At 37.4% G+C, this 21,989-nt stretch overlaps 1 protein-coding gene across 1 annotated transcript in view; it reads left to right on the top strand.

Moving 5' to 3' along the window:
- Window positions 1-6,044: 6,044 nt before the first annotated feature.
- LOC113228162 (facilitated trehalose transporter Tret1-2 homolog) overlaps window positions 6,045-21,989 on the top strand; it is a 54,381-nt gene continuing 38,436 nt past the window's right edge. The window contains exon 1 of the mRNA XM_026461382.1: window positions 6,045-6,190. The gene's annotated coding sequence lies outside the window, so the exon portion shown is untranslated. The remainder of the gene's footprint in view (window positions 6,191-21,989) is intronic.

Raw genomic sequence — 21,989 nt, 5'->3', positions numbered from 1 at the left:
CTTCGCCTCAACTAATTCCGAGTCACCTATAAGCCTTTTGGCACGCCTGTCGATTGAATCCAAGGTTGTCAGTTGGTATTTAGCAGAGCCATCCCATAAGTAGCAGCAGTACTCGTGCTTGGTACAGCTGAAGCAACTGTCCCTGTGTTAAGTAACAACAAGACCATGTAAAGGATGCCAAGCTTCCTGGCTGCATTTTTGGCCATGGATTCAATGTATCTGCCGAAGTTGAGATTGGACGACAGGTCCATTTCAAGTAGCTGGAGGCGGTCGGCTATCGGTATGGACATATCACGAAAAGTCGGAGGCAGGTGAAAGGGACTCCGTTTTGATCATAGTGGATGGTATCAACTACAGGAGACCAAGCAGTGGGTGAAATGGATCTTTCCTAGAGACAGTCTAATATCCTACCTTGAATTTATTGTTAAACAAGAATAATATCTAGGAAATGGAACTTTTTTCCGGATTTAAATCGCGTATATTTGTTTTTGCAAACAAACCTAAGAACCTAACCTAAGAACTCGATAAGAAAATATCACTATTGGACCTACTCGTGAAAGAGATCGTCCAAGGAAGTACTGCGACCATACATATTTCTGCCGGCAAGTGTATGAGCATAATGCGTTCCGGTTTAAAAAGATAAGGGTGCTGGTGGCAGGCACATAGGACTTTTAAGCTTATTGTATGCCAGGATGTTCCACCAACATGATATTCTATATTTTTTTCTGAATTACTCCACTAGTTTTAAATTCTTTTTAACGACTTTTTCCGTAGCCCCATTAGTGAGAAATCTATTTCTTCACTTCGCCAGGTACTTTCACAGCTACCAGCAGCTGGCTAGAGATGCACATAGAAAAATTCGTTAGGTCCGCCGGTTCGTTCTGTGGCTTAATTGACATAGCATTGTGACGATGCGATCTCCTCCATCCCACCTTTTCATCAGCTTTTCTCTGGTTCCTGGCCACTTAGTTTCGAATTTTGAATCGTTCTTTAATTTCTTTGCCTCGTCATTCTGACTTCGTTTCGTTCACTCTTTGCTTAATCTCTGAAGCGAGGACTCCAGCTCATCTTCTCCGCTAATTTTGATCCGTTTACCAGTTTCTATTTTAAATCATGTGCCTATTTAATACAACTAAAATCTAGTAATATTTATAAAATACGGCCCTTTCGGAGTAAGTCTACTGTCTCACAATTTATAGTATTTAAGTTTTCTAATATTGTACCTGTTTACTATTGATTTACAATTATATGGACGTCGGGTCCGCGCTAAAAAGTGTCCGAACTTATAGGGCGTTAAAATCGTATACAGAGCGTCATTCACGCTTTAGTCTTCGTTTATTCGACTGACAGCGAAGCAAGCAAAATTAGACAGTACTGCGATGACATTACAATTTAAATTCAACGTTTTAGCTTTTTCACATTCCTTTACATGTCACTACGTTTAAATAGGTTGACTTGGGACATTTTTTTCGTGATTTTTGTATTAGACCCGTCGTCTATTTATTTGTAAGTCAATGCTGTTTACCTGTTTACAGCCCTTTCTATCACCTTTATCGTATTTATTTATGTGACACTGGTTCGAATCCAGCCCAATCGCAAGAATTTATTAATTATAACACATAGGAATTGTTAACTGTTTAGAAAGCTTTAGCACTGCAACTGTTATGGATAGGTGTGTCGCTTACCGTCAGGCCCACGACTTGATCATCCCGTCACTTTATATCATAAAAAAATTACGATCTATGTAAAATAATTCGCTTTGGCTTATTTATGACGAGACGAACGTGCGCCTGATGGTAAGCGACATGCCTATCCATAACAGTTGCAGTGCCACTCAAAGCTTTAAATCTGCAATGTTTTATGGGCACTGCCACTGCGCCCGTCACCTTGAGACATATGTTGAAAAATCCCATTGTGGTGGTAGAGGGACTAGAAGGACGAAAGGTACGCAATCAAAAAAAGGAGAATGATGAAGTATAACAATAAAATTATAACAAAAGAACCTGAGAGTGTTATTATGTAGGTGAGTAGAGTGGTGTGGTGTAAATGAAAGTGTACTAATAAAAGGTAAAGATAGGAGAAGCTCGAAGCCGGGTACACGAAGTTGCGGGCCTCCGCCCTCCCTCGAGGTGCAGAGCCGGAGCGCTACGGGTTCGGCGCGGATGCGGTGAGTGGACAGGCTGCATCGATACCGGCGGTAGTGCAGCAGTTGATTTTACCACTTTGTACTCGGAGGTGGAGTTCTACTTCGTCTTGAGCGTCCGCTTCAGTCACTCCTGCCGCTCCACACTCGCTTGGTGAAGGTGAGGTACACAGTCCAGGTAGGAGGGGCGTAAACGTGAAGACCAGGTTTAGCGTGAGGCAGTCGAGGAACTGGTCATCAGGCGCGTGCCTGCTTAAGCGCGGTAGGAGTGGGGCCAGGTATAGGGCTTCGAAAAGGTGTGACTTCTTGTATTTACTAGTTCTGGTAAGACCAGATGCCTCCAAGGTCAGTACAAGAATGACGTGCGTTTGGTAGAGCGCGAGAGGGCATCGAAATTCGAATAGCCAATTTTGAATTTGAAATGAAGAGCTAAAGTGAGAGCAGCCAGGAGCGGAAACGCTTCTACTGCTAAGATTGCATATCAAAGGAAAAGTAATTTATAGGCTAATCTATGGAGGAATAGATTGTAGAGGGGTATCATATCTGTCAATCATTGTCAACATATAAAAATATTAAATACGAAATAAAAATGTTTATAAAGTGAAATTGATGAAATAGTACGTAATTAGCAGTGGGAAAACGAATAGCAAAATTCGGGGATACTATCAGTATGATAGAATATGCCAAAGTCGGGAGATCAGACATGAAAAGTGACTAAATTGTCAAAGTGCCAAAAATAGCTTACAGTAGCAAATTTATGTAATTTAAACACCAATATTTCCCTTCTAAATAGATAAGATTAACAAAGAGCTCTACAGCTACTAAACTAGCACTTACAGTGGAATTATCAGCTTACGAATGCTGTTTGCATTCACTTTTTGGAGTACAAAATGTAAATTTATTGGTACGTTTTTGTCAACTGACGTCAAACTTGCGTATCAAGATACGTCGTGGAACAAATCTTGCAGTTATACTTTGGAAATACCAATATCTTGTTTAGTAACCGATAACAAAGATAACTGTAAGAAAAAAGTTGCAAATAACATTTATCTTTCAGTCACATGATTTTGTTTACCTATTCAATTAAGAACCAATTAAAATGTTCAGTGAATATGCAATTAACATTTCGCGTAATAAGGTTATATCTGCAAAATGACGTTTTTTCAGGAGAGAGGCTTAAAGATTCTACAAACGAAATTAGTCGACAACATTTTTAAGCCGTGGCAGCCTAGTTGCCTTGACCTACCGTCTCTCAAGCAGCGGCCGTGGGTTCGAATTCAGGCTCACAACTGTGAGTTTTTCGGAATTTATCTGCTAAAGAAGGATGGCGAAAACTGCCGCAATAACGACGAAGAGCCGTTCGTGGACTTTGCTAGTATAATTTTGCGTTTTAGTTTATGCTTAGTTATCAATATATTTTTAGAAGTCGGGAAAAACAATATAAAACATTTTATTTTAGAATAGATGCAAGAACACAACGCAATTGATTCAGTACGACCATAGATTATGTAAAGTTCTTATATTTATTTACCTACCTAAAGTAATGGATATTTTATATATTAACCAGTAATGACATAAAGTAAATAAATAAAACACGATGTGACAAAAATATTTAGACAATATTTTAAATGAGAGATAATGAAAGTTGCAAGGGAACATTTTGACAAGAAACCGCTTGCCAATGTCAATGTCACATTGATATTGAGAACAGCGCGACTATTTGTGACCGATTTCTGCCATTTGGGTAGATTTACATTTTATTCATTTCACTGTTCACTGCAGAACATGATATGATAGGAATGTGATAAAGTTTGGCAGATTTGGGAATATTCGGGAAGTTCTGTATTATTTTTGGGAACAAACTGAAAACTAGTTGTTTTCGGCTACTACGAACTAACATCTGAAGCGAAATACAGGAAAATGTTATAAACATAACCTGTATCAACCTTATGACCCCAGCTTCTACATGCTGTACTCAATTCTACAAACTGCCTCCGTGGCCGAACGGTTACCATGCCGGGCTGCCACGCAGAGGTCCTAGGTTCGATTCCCGGGCCGGGAGAAATATTTGTATGACCTACATTTATTTCTCTCGTGACTTTGGGTGTAATTTGTGTTTGTCTATGTGTGTGTCCATGACACCCGCGACACAGGGTTTCCCTAGTGCGGGGCTATGTTGAGTGTGTGCGTTATTATACATACATCTAATTAGCTTTTTTGATGCTTTGATAATGAATCACAAATATTGATAGGTCTCCTTAATGCACGTCGTCAAAAACACTGGGTCGCAAAGTACACGGGATGTCGCCATCCTTCTTTAATATGAAATTTACTTTATTATTTTGTTTTAGACTTAAGGGTTGGATTTAAATAAATGGTTTTTTTCTTGATAAAACCGTTAGAAAGCGTGCTAAACCCTCTCCTTGGAAGGAATCCCTGCAAACCAGTGAAGCGTGGTTGTAGATGAGGATAAAGGAAAGCATCAGTTTTCGCACGTTTAGCAGGTACAGAAAGCACAACATTTCGCACAACTTTGTAGTTAACAAATCTGTAGGTACAGACGGCAATACATCAAGCTACACATTGTCTCATCTTGTTCCAATGCACTGGAGGCGATATTCGAACTAATTTTGCATAGCTTGGTGTCTTCTCTCGTGGTTCTTTTTATCGTATCGTTGGCATAAACCAACATGCTCCTTTCGTGCACTCCACTTAATGTGCTGTTGACTGTACATTTTATTGTATTACTCAATTACATAATAATAATAATATATAGAGTGATAAGTAGTTAGTTGGCTATACTCGTATACCTTGAAAGATATTCTTTGAATGGCACTGAGAAATTCATTCTTATAGAAAAAAAAATAGCTCTGTCATGCAAATCACACGTCAATGATGCAATAATAATTATTTATTTACTTTCTCTCAACATACAAGGTTTGTTACGTAATAAAATGCTCATTGACTGGCGATTTTAGTATTGAACTTTATTTGTGAGAGACTGGTGTCTGAATCAGGCATAAACAATGCCTGTTTTACAAGTTACAAGGTCCCCACATTCCGCGGATTGCACTAAATATGGTCAAGTATAACAAAAATAAGTAGGCCAACTCCCGCCTGTTTTGCCCGCACCAATGATTTTTTTTTTATAATATCAGGTGACACGCCTGTCATTTGTTTGTGACCGTAAAGTAAAAATTTTTAATTGTATGAAGTACGGTTTACAACTTCTATTGGGTCGATAATTATTATTTTTATTCGATCTATGTGCATCGCTTAAAGGTTACTAAGTATACGTTGCCTATTCCGATCTTGGTTATTGCACTGTTTTTATTCAAGAAATGCAATGTCTCTATATCATGTCATAGTAACAAGCCTGCTCTATCATATAGATTCTTAATGGTAGAACATTGTAGAGAATGGCATTCGACTTCTTAAGAAAAGACCACGTGTTACCACTCTACGTAACTTTTAAACTCGACAAAAGGTCGTTCATATTGTCAAGATCAAGGTAACTACGTGTTAATTTGACCACTAACTATACTTAAAATTGCATGGAGACCACAACGGTAGAGCAAACGACGGGGTCGATCGAGGATATGCTCACCACGTGTCTTAAACTACAACGGCCGATATTATCATACGAGGTCATTTTTAAAGGGTGGGGATGAAATATCGCTTACACTTAAACCGATTTAAAAGCCAATAAAAAACCCTAAACAGGGTTATTTTATGAAATCGAATTTATTATATATATTATATATATATAAAGGTAAATGTATTTTAAAATAAAATATCATCTACTCGTATATCGATATAATTTGTTATTGTTCACTTCACTAGCAAATAATGACGAGCGTACGCGCAACTTACCCGGCCAGTGGCGCCTGCGGCTCTGTCAGTGTAATTGCCGAAAGGGTCCGCGCCAGTCGCCTGCCACTGCCAGCTACGCGTCTCTCCCGTTACTTACACATTTGTCGTGCTAGTGAGAAATTTGTTAGTGACATTTTTGAATATTTTTTTGTGCTGATATCCGTTATTTTTCAGGTAATTACAATTTTTTTTTAATCTTAAAAATTCTTGAGAGAAATATATAAAAATATTAAAAAAGCTAAATAATTAAATAATAAAAATTACACGCAGTTAAATTGAATTTAAGCATTAAAGTAATTGTAGATTAAACAGATATTATTAAATAAAGTATAATGACAAAATTTGATAAATTCAGTGGTATAATAAGGCCATATCTACAATATGACATTTTTTCAGGATACAGGTTTAAAGATGCTATGAAATAAATTAGTGGGTAACTTGTTTATACTTACATACGACAGGTATACATTTCAAATATACACAATTTGTTTTATATACTTCGTATTATTTTTTATAACTTGCATGTGGTAATTTGACATGCGTCTTAATTATACCAAAGCTACGAATTACCACTGTTCATCAATTAGAGGAAACCACTGATTAATGCCGTTATTCTTTGGTATAAATTAACCGCTACATAAAACTGCAACTAAGTAACATTATTGTGCATTAATATTCATTTAATTAATTCAAATAAATTAGATGATTCTACCGTAATTATTAGAGAATTCTTTTTTAATATGATTAACCGTATTTTACTAACTGCATTACTAGAACTATGCTCTAAAATATCTCCTTTCTTGGGCTCTAATCTCCCTCTCCGTCCAAAACAAGTACTGTCAAATAAATAATACTCGATCAAATTAAAAAACAGTGCCTAGTATGAAGCTTCATTCGCATCATGCGTCGAGTGTATTTTTTTTCGGACGGATGTGGGGCGGACGGCGGAGAGTACAGGGCCTGTACTGCGGTACGTCCCACTGCTGGGCGCGTATTTGTAAAGCTAGTATTAGCGACGCACTTAACAATTAATAAAAGAATTCGGAAATGTACTTTTCTAAATTAATTCTGGTCTGGGTGTTCTGGGAAGTGCTCCAGAGTGAATTCCGTTGTTCTGCTACTCATAGTACAGGGACTCCCTAGTTTGAGACCAGGTGTAATCTGGCATTTTATTATCATATTGTATATCTATTTTGGACTCGCCTCTCCCATGGCCATTTTGAAATAATAATTGATTATTATTTAAAAAAAATAGATAGACAATATTCAGTAGCTGTGATAGAGTGCCACCTTATAATGTGAGCATTACTGCGTTCCGGTTTTGACGAGTAAGGGTGCAGGTCTCAGGGTGACAGGCACAGTGGCAGTGTCCCTCAAGCTTTTGCGATTCGAAAGCTCTGAGTGGCACTGCACTTGTTATAGACAGGCGTGTCGCTCACCAGCAGGCGCACAACTTGCTCGTCCCGTCACTTGGTCTATGAAAAACGTTCCGCAATCTATTTTGCAAAAATTTCCCAATCCTACATCGCGCGAAAAAGTGCTGGCGAGATGCAAACCGCTCGCTAATGTAATTGGCATATTGACATGTTTTATTACGATGTACTAATGGTGCTTTCACTCGATGATTTATAATGTGTTTCAAATTGCCTGTCTATGTTTATGTTTTTTTTCTGATGTCAGGGTTGCTAGACGTTCGAGAAATTTTATTTGTGTACAATATACGAGTCGAAACGAGATTGCCAATTGCATCCTACAACTAGATTCTTGAACCAAACTTGTAAAATTCGTTTAAATTCTTTTGGTAAAAAAAAATCAAAGTGCAACTGATTTCAAAATCAAAATCAGTCATTTTTTGCAATATAATTGACACAATTATATTACTATATTATTATACATTGACTAACAATTATATGGACGTCGGGTCCGCGCTAAAAAGTATCCGAACTTATAGGGCGTTAAAATCGTATATAGAGCGTCATTCACGCTTTAGTCTTCGTTTGTTTCTTCCGACAGAGAAGCAAGCAAAATTAGACAGTACTGCGATGACGTTACAATTTAAATTCAACGTTTTAGCTTTTTCATATACCTTTACATGTCACTACGTTTAAATAGGTTGACTTGGGACATTTTTTTCGTGGTTTTTGTATTAGACCCGTCGTCCATTTATTTGTAAGTCAATGAATATAATAAATAAAAAAGAAATTATGTCTTTGACTTACCAACGGAGGACATAGCTCTCGTTTATATTCTAATATAATAGCTCGTAGTGTATAAGAACACAATGAAAATTAGCAGTAGTATAGCTCTACTACAGCTAGGTGGCAGACGTACTCTTTCGCAAGGGTGAAAGACTACGTAAAGAAGTTGCCACCTTACCTATTTCGACCGCCAAACAGTAATGCTCACATTACTGCGTTCTGGTTTGGTAGGGTAAGGGTGCTGGTGAAATTACAGGCACATGGGACTTGTCAACTCATGTCTCAGGGTGACGAATGCAGTGGCAGTGCCCCGCAGATCATCGCGATTTAATGCTCTGAATGGCACTGCAACTGTTATGGACAGGGGTGCTGCTTGACGGGACGAAGAACTTTAAATCGCAAAGGTCGTATGGGCACAACCACTGCACCTTGAGACGTAAGTAAACAAGTACCATGTGCCTGTAATATCTCCAGCATTCTTAACCTTCAAAACCGAATCGCAGTAATACTCACATTACTGCTTGGCGGCAGAAATAGGTAAGGTGGCAGTACTTCCCTAGACGAACTCTTTCGCGAGGAGTTCTACTGCAGTGTCTTACCACTGCACGATTTGCTCATTCTGGACCAGGTGTGACAATTCGTCGATTGCACTCGTGTAAATCTTGAAATATTTTTTTAACACGACCCGATGCAACATGAACCACAGTTTTACAACCTGTATGATTCAGAGAAAATTATTTCCTTAAGAAGAAGCTCTGTTCTTCCTTCCGTGGTTGTAATTTATGTAGGTAAATGTATGGTTGTGACAGGTTATTGGAGCGACGGGCGCACAGACCATATAAATACTCTTTTATTTCTTCCGTGGACGGGCGCATTGACTGGGCTTCAAACCTTTGCGATTTAAAACTCTGTACTTTGTACTGTTATCCTTACCATAACTAACGCGTTTGCACCTAAAGCTTTTTTTGAAAAATGTCGTTTAAACTTTTTATAAACGTTTAAATTGTTGTTTTAAATCGTGTCGTTCAAAAACTAAATGAGATAAAAAAACCGCATCATATGGGGTTGTAGGTCGTGTTTTGCTAATTCCAGATATGTTAATAACTCAATTTTGCTAAAAACGTTGATTACGTTAGTTATTATCTAGTGTGCGAGTCCCTTGCCAGCAGGCGCAAAAAAACAAAAAATTTAAATAATTCATGGACACATAACTTGAATACCGAAATCGCTTATGAAATAGCTAATGGAAATACTTTCGTCTTAATGCCGACGACGATTAAAACACTTCCCCTCTTACAGAAGGCCGCAGGTCATTCTATATTTAATTTTATATAACCAACCGATTAATTATCTGTGGCGCCGGCGCCGGCGCAGCAGGTTTCTTGTACAGCACCGTCCAAGGCATGCGACTCATTATTTTAACGGTTTGTTTAAAATTCAAAATAAAACTACAATGAATTCTCTGCGTTTTCACGCACTATAGATCCACGTAACACTGGTTAGTAAATAAGAAAATTAGTGCGAAAAATATTGAATACTAATATTATTGTACTGTGAAACTTGAAGCTGAATATTTTGAGAAGTAGAAAAAGAATTGTAGGCCTAAAAAAAGTACGAATGGGTCAACTAATTACTCTAACTTTATTAAATGTCCCACTAAATTCTGGAAAATTTGGGTGTAGGTTGAAGCTATTGCTTCAATTTATCTGTTTAGGTTACATTCGCGGATGTTCTACGTATAGAGTAGGAATTTTGAATTCGATTTATTGCTCCGTGTAAAGTTTACAAAGATTTTAGATAATATATACAAATACAAAATGCTTTATTTCTCTCAGAAAGGTCTACCCGTATAAGTACTTACATCTCATGTATAATAACTTGTTCCATAATGAGAGGAGAGCTGGAGACTGTACTAGGTTGGGGACCTGTGTTACAGATCACCGGGCTCACTCCCTCTAGGTGTATTAAGAACGTAACATAGTAACTTATATTGGACAAACAAAGCGAAGTATTTGTACCCGCATCAAAGAACGTATAGCTGATGTCAAACACCGTCGCGTAAACAAGTCTGCAGTCTGCGAGCATGTCATGGATAAACCTACACATTCAATGAAGTTTAACAAACCCCAGGTCCTTGCAAAAGAAGTCCGTTATCTACCCAGGATGCTGCGAGAGGCCATTGAAATTAAAAAAACATCCTAATTTCAGCAGGGAAGATGGTTTCTCCGTACCACCAGTTTGGGATCCAGTATTTCCTCTAATGAAAAATCCCAAACAGACATAAGACTGCAGTACAAATTAATATGTTTTAGTTTATTCTAATTTCTATTAATAATTAATAATAAATTGAACTTAATAATAATTCATTCAATAAAATAATTTGTAAAACTTAATATAGCGTAAATTGGAATGTTTTCTTTGTAAAATTAAAAATAAGATATTTAATTAATAACTATTGTAACTATAGTGAAAAAATAGGGTGGTTTGCATTAATATTAGACAACTGGTTGAAGACTGTACTACCTCAGTCAACCGTGACCATGGGACCTGTAAAGGGCCCGAAACGTCGGTTTGTTTGAAAAAACAAATATACGCGATTTAAATCCGGAAAAATAGTTTCATTTCCTAAACGTAATAGTTTTAAAAAATACAATCACATTACTAAGTAAACCGTAGCATAAACAGATACAATAATAATAATAAATTCTTTATTTTCTCACCACAATACAATACAGTGTACATAATAAAAGTACAAACTAAACTACGTTAAACATATTGTGGGAGATGCCTAAACTAGGCTCACAGCCTGCATTTCAGGTTACCAGGTACAACCCTCGGAAACAATTTTCTATGGGTAACATTAGCGCAACAACTATATACGCTTTACTCAATGCGGCATGAGTGAGATTATTCACTATTTCAAAATGGACCGATTTAAGCGTTAAAAATATAGAATTTATGCATAAATGTCTACAATGTAAGAGTTAATAGGGTTAGTACTTTGAGCGCGCGCGCGTGTTGTATGCGTGTGTGTGTGTAGGCGCGTGAGTGTGATGTGGTGTGTGAAAGATGTTATAGCAAATGTTTGTACTTTTTTGGTTTATTTTTTCGTTTTATTTTTATATTTCACAATGTATGTGTATTCGTGCGTTCGTGTGTGAAAGTGTGTGGGTATGTGTGAAAGTGCGTGGGTGTGTGTGAAAGTGCGTGGGTGTGTGAATAAAACCTAATCCAGTACGGTAAGTAATTTTTCAGTCGACTCATAGTCGAGAGTGAACAGCCAGTTAGTAATAAGTAACTTTCTTACATTCCGCTCTGCACAAAGGGTGAATATTTAGAACTGCCTCTGTGGGCGAACGTTTACCACGCTGGACTGCCACGCAGAAGTCCTGGATTCGATTTCCGGGCCCGGAGAAATATTTGTATGGCCTACATTTATTTCTCTCGTGAGTTGGGGTGTAATTTGTGGTTGTGTATATGTGTGTCCACGGCAACCGCGATACAGGGTTTCCCTAGTGCGGGGCTGTGAGTGTGTACGCGTTAATTAATTAAGTTAACTGTTAATCTTATTATATATATGCCTCCCAGAAAATAAAAATGATGTTGTGCAAAACTAGTGGAAACTGTAACTGCAGGACAGACAGTGTGTTTGCGTCTAATAGTGCTGAGTTTATTAGACTCATAGGGGATTCCAAAAATTTTAAATTATAAATCCTTAAAATTATAAGTCCTTATTATCTGCTACCATGTAAAGGCAAACGAAAAAAGCTTATTCTGTAAATAAAAACAAATCTCTAAAACAATTTTAAAAACACATTAAGTAATGACACTTACTGCAAAAAGTACTACAGACTGCGTTAATTTTAACCATTGAATACTGTTTTCAACAGTTAACATAAGTCCTAACCTTAACTATCTAACCATATGAGTTCCTTATAATGGCAATTCACGTACGAAATTAGTTAAACTAGGCATGTGAAGACTTATTTAACTTATTTTACTAACCGTGGTGGCCTAATGATCGACTGCCTCACAAGCAGAGGCCGTGAGTTCGAATTCAGATTCGCACCGGAGTTTCTCGGAATTTATGTGCAAAATTTAATTTGAAATTTACCATAAGCTTTTCGGTGAAGTGATAAAACTTGCACGTCGGAAAAGATTCACAGCCCTCGAAAAACGAAGACCCCAACTACTACTAGTAGTAGAGCCCCTTATGAAAGAGTTTGTGAAAAGTACTTGTCACCTTGCATTCTAAGCAATAATGTCAGCATTAGCTGTGTTCCGGTTTTAAAGGTTAAGGGTGCTGGTGAAATTAATGACACATGGGACTTGTCAACTGGAACTTGTTGTTTGTTATGTCTCAGGGTGACGGGCGCAGTGGCACTGTCCTTCAAATCTTTGCGACTTAAAACTTTGAGTGGCACTGCAACTGTTACAGACAGGCGTGTAGCATACCATCGGCGCACGACTTATTCGTCCCGTTACTTGACATTATAAAAAAAAATCCTCACCTGAGAGGAGACCCGTGTCCAACAGTGGGACGTATAAATTGGTTGAGGATGGTGACATGACCAAACCATCGAAGTCTATACTGGTCACTATATTTTTCATACCACTACACTGTTCGGCATTCTGTGTTTAAAACTAATATTTAGTTAGTACTTTATACAATTGATATAGAGTTCATTATTCTTTGTACAATACGGTTACAAAAATTATGTACCGTGGTAGCGTACAGTGAGCCTTAGCGTTGACATTATTTGCGTTATCACTAAACGAAACCAGATGTGATCTAGGCTGTCAATGAAGTTGTCAAGTATTTTGAATCTGGGGCGGTGATAAGAGCAATGATCGTATATTTTTAATACTCGATTGTTTATTGCGTTCTTATAAATTAAGATAAGCCTGTAGCAGTGTAACGCTCCTTGTGCACGAGTTCGTCTAGAGAAGTACTCTCACCATAGCTATTTCTGCCGCCAAGCAGTCATGTGAGCATTACTACGATCCAGTTTTGGAAGGGACATTATGACTTGTCAACTTCTGTCTCAGAGTGATTTAAAACTTTGAGTGGCGCTGCATGTTTACCACGGCAATGTCAAATGTGAAGCTTCATTCGCATAATACGTTCTAGCCTAACCAGGGCGTCTGTACTTGTTCAAGAGTAGACCCTCCGGTTAGGCGTCGCAATGCAATTTTTACACAACAACACTGCTTCCGTGGCCGAATGGCTACTATGCTGAACCGTCACGCAGAGATCCCGGTCCGAGAGAAATATTTGTATGGTCTACATTTATTTTTCTCGTGAGTTTGGGTGTAATTTGCGGTTTTCAATGACACCCGCGATACAGGGTTTCCCTAGTACGGGGTTATGAGTGTGTACGTTATTATTATTATATTAACTTTAATGATTAAAAAGTAAATTCTTTCGTATGTTGTACGTATTATGTAGCTACGAAATATTTATTTATACAGTAATTAAGTGGAAAACCAAAAAAATCCAAATGTAAAAATACAGTAACTTCGTAAATCTAACCTACCTACAAAAATAAAATATTTGTAGTGTATTGTGTTCAAGCAAATATAATATATAATTAATATCGAGTTCTTAGGTTTTCGGGATTGTTACACATAGGAAATGAAACTATTTTTCCGGATTTATATCGGTCCGGATTTAAAATGGTCACGGTTGACCGAGTCAACCGTGACCGTGGACCTGTAAAGGGCCCGAAACGTCGGTTTGTTTGAAAAAACAAATATACGCGATTTAAATCCGGAAAAATAATTTCATTTCCTATATAATTATTATTTTTTTATGGAAGAATCCAAGCGAAAAATAATTCAATGATAAATGAAGTAAGAAAATATAATACGTACATGTGTACTATGTAGTATCTTTATCTATACCTTTTGGTTATCTCCCGTTTACGTAAAGATAGAATTCAATCAGGCACGTGCCTTCGTGTTGAGATATTTTATCAACCAATGGAGTTTAACTACTTCATCGAGTATATAACCAGAAATAGAGACGAAATAAGGGCCGTCCATCCCTGGCATCTCATCAGGCAAATGGGCCTTATATCACCTCTAAATATCAACTCTCGCTTCTGAAATCACAAATTAGAAAGCTGAAATAGTACAGCGCCAACAACTGACCTGTGTGTACATCACCGTATATTCCAAAAATATTCTGTACTTATTGTAATAAAGATAATATCCAACCACTCGGAGTTGGTCCATTCGGTGGTATGGGAAAAACAGCAAAACATCTAATTACAGAACAAACGGAATCACATTTCATCAGTAATTAAATATTAAACATGTAATTTTTCAATTTTCGGATACTATAGCAAAGATCAAGTTAATCTGGTCGATTTGAAGTGAAACAATTGAAGATACCCGTCAATTGTTTCGAATTCGAGCCGGCCAATCGGAGCGCAGATGTAATGCGTAATGATTTGGAAGAATAGTTTTAAAACAAATTAAATAATATTTCGTCTCCATTTCTGGTTATATATCCGATGAACAAATTTTAAATAAAAAAAAAAAAATATTAAAATGTACTTATAGGCAATTTTCACATTTGGAAACTGGTCTCAATTAGGGAAAATCCTTGGAATGAAAGTCAAAGTATCTTCTTTTTATATTACCAAGTATTGCCTGCTCTGTCTGCAAAGATCGGAGGGACACTGCCACTGCGTCCGTCACCCTGAAACATAAGTTGGCAAGTTCCATGTGCCTCTAACTTCTCCGGCACCCCTACCCTTCAGAACCAGAATGCAGTAATGCTCATATTATTGCTTGCCTGGATCTTTATATCATAAATAAGCAAATTACACTTGTAATCGACGTACTAATTTAACTGTACATCTCTTTCGTAAGGCAGATTCCCCTGAGGAGAATGAGCAAGAAACTCTAGGAGTTGCTCTTTGCATATAAACATTTGTTCACATTTACCATTTACAATATTTCTTCATTTACCGTAGACCCAGACAAACTGCAAGAGCTAAACTTGTCACTACCACAGATTTTTCTCTTCCAAGTACGCAAGTTGTATATAACACCTTTAGTATAAAGTTTTACTGTCACTAAATATGGTTTTAAGCCTCGTGAATGGCAATTTTTTCAACCGGAATCTTATTATAACCTACATTGCCCATTAACTGAGTAGGTGACTTTCGTTCGTCACAGTAATACCAGCATTGTCAATAGTATGGAACACCCGCTGACAGCTTATATCTTGCATAATATAATATAATTATTTTCTATGGCCTACGGAAGAAAGAAACAATACCTTAAGTGTTTTGTATTTTTTTCATTTCATCGCCATCCTTACTCTTCCAACCAGAAGGCTCACGTTAGTGCTTGACGGAAGAAACAGGTAAGGTGGCAGTAGTTACTACTAAAACTATTTTATTTCGTTAACGAAAATCAAATGTGTAAGTAATTGTAGCAGGCGCACGATAACAGCCACGTCGGCATCGGCGTCTGTAATTTAATTTGCATTACATTCCGTGAATTTTATAAAAATATAACGTTACCAATCATTTAGTACGTCTACGCAAACAAAATATGACAAAAGCTTCGGTAAAGGCGTTGTTTCAAAAAAGAAGTGTTAATTTGTCGAATATCAATACATACGTGTGCAATCCTTGAAAGGGAATTTATCATTTGCTTTACAATTCGAAAAGTTTTATTGTAACAGAGGAAGGCGTTCAGATTTCCCTTAACCGTTGTATATAGTCATTATAAATGTTCATTAAGGTAGCACCACACTAACCAAAACTGTCGACTTGAGTCGATTAGTAAAAGTTTTATGTCAATGCAATTAGAGCGATAATCAAAGCGAAGTGCGTCTTTTTCGCAATTATTACGTAGAATAAAGTTTTTTCTAACCGTATGACTCCCTAACAATAATAATTATTAAGACGTCTTGGGTCCGCTTGTTAGTAATATTATATATATAAATTTAAATTTTATAAATTAAAAAAATATGTATAAATATAATTAATATGTCAGAAGTTTGTAGAATTACATCTATTTGCCAAATTTTATTAAAATCTGTTACCTGAAAGTAAGCGAAACCGAATTCGTCCCTTGTTTGCCACCTATAGCGCCCAGTTACACGACGCGAATGTTACCACGCTTTCACGGTCATTAATGGCGACCAAAGACAAGCCAGACTCGTCCGCGCGCCCGGGATGCTCATTTAAAGTTAAAATGTAAAAACTAAATAAATGGAGCATACTTTGCTATGACAGTTAAATGCACGCGGTCGCTGCACGGCGACGACGTGGTCTCCGCAAGTGAAATAAATAAATGCGCCCTTAGGCTGCGTTTCCACCAGAGATGTGCTAAGTAGTGTAAGGGTCGTAGCCGTGGATTATCGTAGCGAGAGGCACATTTCAATGAGAAACGAGGAAAATAAACATAAATAAAACTTTACTACGTTTATTCAGTTCGAAGTTTCTTCTATAACAACCAGGATTTTCATTTTTTTACAATATTCTTTTTTTTAAATTTAATTCTAAATACGAACCCACAAATTTATTCCGCCAGTACTAACACGAATCTTACAGCCTAGTCTACAGTAACTAGGCGGTGTGCGAGGAAAAAATCCACCAACAGATTACTTCATTTTCCTAACCTAAGTAATCCTATTCGTGGATTTATTCCTCGCACACTGCCTGCCAATCTCGCACATCTTTGGTGGAACTACAGCCTTAGAGGTGGAATATTTAATTCGAACTTAAATAGGACCAATACTGAGGCACCCCCTTTCCAATAAAAAAAGAATCATCAAAATAGGTTCACGAATAATATAATCGCGTAACACATACACAAAAAAAATCAGTCGTATTGCGAACCTCCTTATACCATGGTATTAGTTTACCAAAGTTTGAGCCTAAATCTAAGCCTTACAACAACATTTCGTTATTGTCAATGTAACGCGTTGTCTTACATTGTATGTTTAAAAAAGGACCCGATTTTTTAAAAGTAAAATAAACGCACGATTGCCCGCAATTCACTCGATGTTAAACGTCGACGTGACCAACGGTGTTACGGGTGTGTATAGTAAATGCCTATTCATTGTAACCTTCAATAATAAAGTAGCTTTCGGGAAACTCAGATGGCGGCTGTTTTGAATTTGCCTTACGCATTAGGAAAAGGAAGTAACAGAAGCAGTAAAGCTCTTTGAAAGAGTTCGTCCAAGAAAGTGCTGCCACCTTCAGCCACCAAGCAGAAATGTGAGCGTTACTGCGTTCCGGTTTTAAGGGAGTGAAATTACAGGCACATGGGACTTGTCAGTTTATGTATCAGAGTGACGGGTGCCGAGGCAGTGCCCCTCGAAGCTGAGTGGCACTGCAACTGACTGATAGACAGGCGAGTCGCTTTTATCGGACGAACGACTTGTTCTTCCGGCCACGGCATCATAAAAAAAGGAAACCAAGTTCGTCTATACGTAGCTTAAACAAAGTGACAGCGTAGGTGTGAAAATTCATACCTCGTAAATTCTTCTTATCGCATCGATGGCAAACACTGTAATGCTTGCCATTGGAGTGAGAGGATTTGCCAGTTGGATTGTTGCCCAGACGTGCACTACACGTACAGGAAAGTAGGTAATGGTACGTCGAGCAGGGAGGGCCCTTTCGTGCTCCTCAACCTCTTACATTAAAGGTTTCAATTTCTTTTGAGGGTTTCTTCGAATAATTTGTAGTTTCATTTTTTATGAGTATATAAAAAGCGGTAGTAGCCCAGTCGACGAACGATTGCGTGTCATTTAAGAGGTCCTCAGTTCGAATCTCTGTGGCGGCATGTACTTAATGGTTGGCTAACGGTGAAAGAAAACCACCATGATGGAAACTTGGACGTCGAAGAGGGTTGGAAAACAAGCGAATTTTCCTTAAACCGTCACGCGTCCTAGAGACACACGGTGTCCCTACCGATTTTTTATGTTATTTTATTTTTTATAAAATTTTAAATAAATTTAAATATTTTTAAAAATAATGGATGAAAACAAAATTGAGCTTTAGAGACACCGTGTAGCTATAGGACGCTAGACCCATGTTTAATAGTAAGTCGTATATGACTTGATAATGATGACAAAATATTAATTAAGTTCTACATTTCTTAACCTAATCTATATTAAACGTTTTTAATCGGTTACATAACTCCATCTAGTTAACACAAATGTAGGCAATTACACCCGAACGGACTTGATAAAAAAAACTCGGTTAACGTAATTACGAACACGATTTTTCAAACATCACAAAAATAAACTTTATAATATTATTTATAAAATCGGATTTATTTCCAATATTACTTTTCTTTTTGAACTTTAAACTCGCTAAACAAGATGTGTGGAGGCTGCGTAGGCTACATTACAATTTACAGGACATACTGAAGCGATGCCAGCAGTGCGTGATAACCCCTTCAGTACTATCACCTATTTCTACCGCCAAGCAGTAGTGTCAGCATTATAACGTTCCGATTTTGAAGTGTTTGGATGCTGATGAAACTGGCGTGTGGCGGACACGATGGCAGTACCCCTCAGATCTTTTGCAGTTTAGAGCTCTGAGGGGCACTGCAATTGTTATTGATAGGCGTGTCGTTTACGTTCAAACTCACGACTTGTTCGTCCCGTTACTTGATAACGTCATTGATTTTTTTATAGTTAATTTTCCCACACTCCCTCCGTATAAATAACTCAAGATCAACTACTGTCACAAACATCACCACCGTGTTTCGCCTCTACGAGGCATCATCGCGGGTTATTGACTATTCAACACACGGCCGAAGAATCTTTATTATTAATTATTCTTTATCATTAAAAGTAACATGAACGTAACTTTATTATCACTCAAAATAAAAGATTTTGTGTGATGTTAGCAATATATTGAGGCTTAATTTACACAACATTCAACTCTAGTAATATGGAAATTAAGTTATTATTTAATTACAATAAAAGAAGCATCATGGGGAAATTTGCATATTAACGAACGTTGACAAGACTTCTTGATGACCGGTGCAATGGAGTTTAATCCTTTCAAGTAATGTTCTGTTGGTACGCGTGTTTGCAACATTGAAGCTGTTCGCCGGTTCGGTTGTTAATAACAGTATGTGAAATTTAATTAGTACAATAATTGTGCATTACCAAGTTACCCAGGTTTCGAATTTGCCGTGTAACTAATTTTGGACAGTGGTTTGCTACTTACGGCTGGCTGGGTGACGGAATGGCGGAGAGATAATAATAATGTATGTGTAAATAAAGCTAGTTGGCTATATATGAATTGGTAAGGGAAAGCTATAACCTATCCCAAACAGCCCTACGTTCCTACCTAACAGCCTAGCCCTAACCATACACTACTGTATACATACGTATATAGAGGAAGCCTGTTACCGTGCGTTCTAAGGCAACAGACGGAAGATAGAAAGGATAAGGTGCAAGGAGTGGATTGTCTCACTGCCAGTCTGTGAGACTCACAAGAATAAGAATAAGTCAAGACAAGACTGATCAGATAAGCTGACTGAGAGGATGCTGTAGTCAGGAGAGTTTCGTCGTTTATGAGACAGCGTTAAAGTCTGGATTCAAAGAGATCTTTATTTCTAAATACTAGACTATTTATACAAATTCTATATACATGTTATATCGTCTATATATTTTTAGTAGCAATAAAGCTCCTTGTGAAAGAGTTTGGTCAGGGAAGTAGTGCCGCTTTATCAATTGCTACCGCCAATGGTAAGGTGCTGGTACAATTACAGGAACATGGGACTTATCAACTTATGTCTCAGAGTGGCGGGTGCTGTGGCAGTGCCCTTCAGATCTTTGTGATTTAAAGCTCTGAGTGGCTCTGCAACTGTTATGGACAGGCGTGTCGCGTCACCTGATATCATAAAAAAACGATGTCGCTTGTAATCATCGACCAATCAATGAAAATCCTTGGCCTTCTGCCTTTTGTACACGTATATGTTTGTTTTAGATTATAATATCGTTTTTCGACGAGTTAATAAATTTACAATCAGGTTTTTTAGTCCATTAAACGTTAGCAAGCATTGAAATTAATTTCGGTATGGTTAGGTCATCGAGTATATAACCAGAAATAGAGACGAAATAAGGGCCATATACTCCTGGTAACACATTAGCGATACAGCTCTGATGTCAACTCTCGTTTGCACTGAAATATAGACAGGCCAACTACTGACCAGTGTGTACGTCTCCGTATATTCCAAAAAATATTCTGTATTTATTATAATAAAGATATCTCAGACAATGCCGTGCTGTTCTATTCGGTGGTGTGGGAAAAACAGCAAAACATCTAATTGCAAAACAAACGGAATCACATTTCATTGGTAATTAAATATTAAATATGTAATTTTGCAATTATCGTCCATTATAGCAAAGCTCAAGTTACTGGTCGATTTGAAGTGAAACAGTTGACGACACCCGTCAATTGTTTCGAACTTGGGCTGGCCAATCGGAGCGCAGTTGTCACAGTAATTATATGGCAGAATAGTTTTCAAACAAATTAAATAATATTTCGTCTCTATTTCTGGTTATATACTCGATGGGTTAGGTACTGCGTCGTAGGTGTGTATGAGCCGCATAATAACCATACCACAAACACGATCTCGGTGGCGCAGCTGTTTATACTGAGGAGGCTGGATGCGGAGGTACCGGATTCAATTCCCGGTAGGACCAAATTGGGAAATGAGCTTTTTTAAATTGGTTCTAGTCTGGGTGTTCAGGGAAGTGCCCCAGAGTGAATTGCATTGCTCTGTTACTCATAGTACACGGGATTCCCTAGTTTGAGACCAGGCAATTTCTGTGGTTGTTTATCACATTACGTTATTACTTTCTCTTCTCTTATTTTTCTTTCTCTTCTTTTCTCCCTAGCACAAGTATAATATACATACTTAAAAGGGAGTCTCGAACCACGCTTCTGAATAAAACATTTTTTAGTTTTTCATCTGTTCTTTCGTACATGTTTGGTTTTACCTGAATAAATAGTTTCTGTTTACTACTATACTATTTACTATAACTATTTACTACTTATATGACCCATATATGTGCCGCTGCCGAGCACGGTTACTCCTCCAAGAAGAGACTTTAGGATGTAGAACGTTATAAAAGTCGACTTGAAACATGATGTTTTCCTTATCGAACTCGGAACTTCAAAGATGAAAGGCAGTCTATATGTAGGTAACTTATATAGGAAATACTGAATGAAGTATATAGGAAATGCACAAGGTACAGCGTAAACATATTTTACATACATAAAATAAATATAAACATGTCCCGTGCGAAGTTTACGGCTGGCCGTGCGATTAAACCTAGGTCATTCGTTCTAAGACCTAGATTGTAAATAGGTAGACTACATTCGCAGTTCAAAATGCTCTTTGGCTGGTAACTTACAATTACAGAATCGTATGCAAATATGTCCTACTGACGTCATTTATAACCAGATATCGAAGCAGACAGAATACCTCCAAGAAAGAACTCGTAGAAGGGCTAATACCTCCATTTGAAATATATTTTTCATGAATAACTAAAAATTATTATATATATAATTGTATTGTAACTGTAAATACACAGAAGAATAAAATAAGGAGAAGAAGGGGTAAATACAAATGCAACTACTTAGTTTTGTAACAAATCTATTTTATGCAAGAGCGTTCCCTAAACAACTTTGTTAATTTTCATATTTCCCTAAAAATCCGCTAGATGTCATTAAACTATCTTAAGTAAATTTCCACTTTTGTCAAATACACTTTTGGTT

This window comes from Hyposmocoma kahamanoa, unplaced genomic scaffold (genome assembly GCF_003589595.1).
Source record: "Hyposmocoma kahamanoa isolate Upper Pololo Valley unplaced genomic scaffold, ASM358959v1 224, whole genome shotgun sequence".
NCBI classification, from domain to species: domain Eukaryota; kingdom Metazoa; phylum Arthropoda; class Insecta; order Lepidoptera; family Cosmopterigidae; genus Hyposmocoma; species Hyposmocoma kahamanoa.
This window is presented reverse-complemented; position numbering and strand designations above follow the sequence as displayed.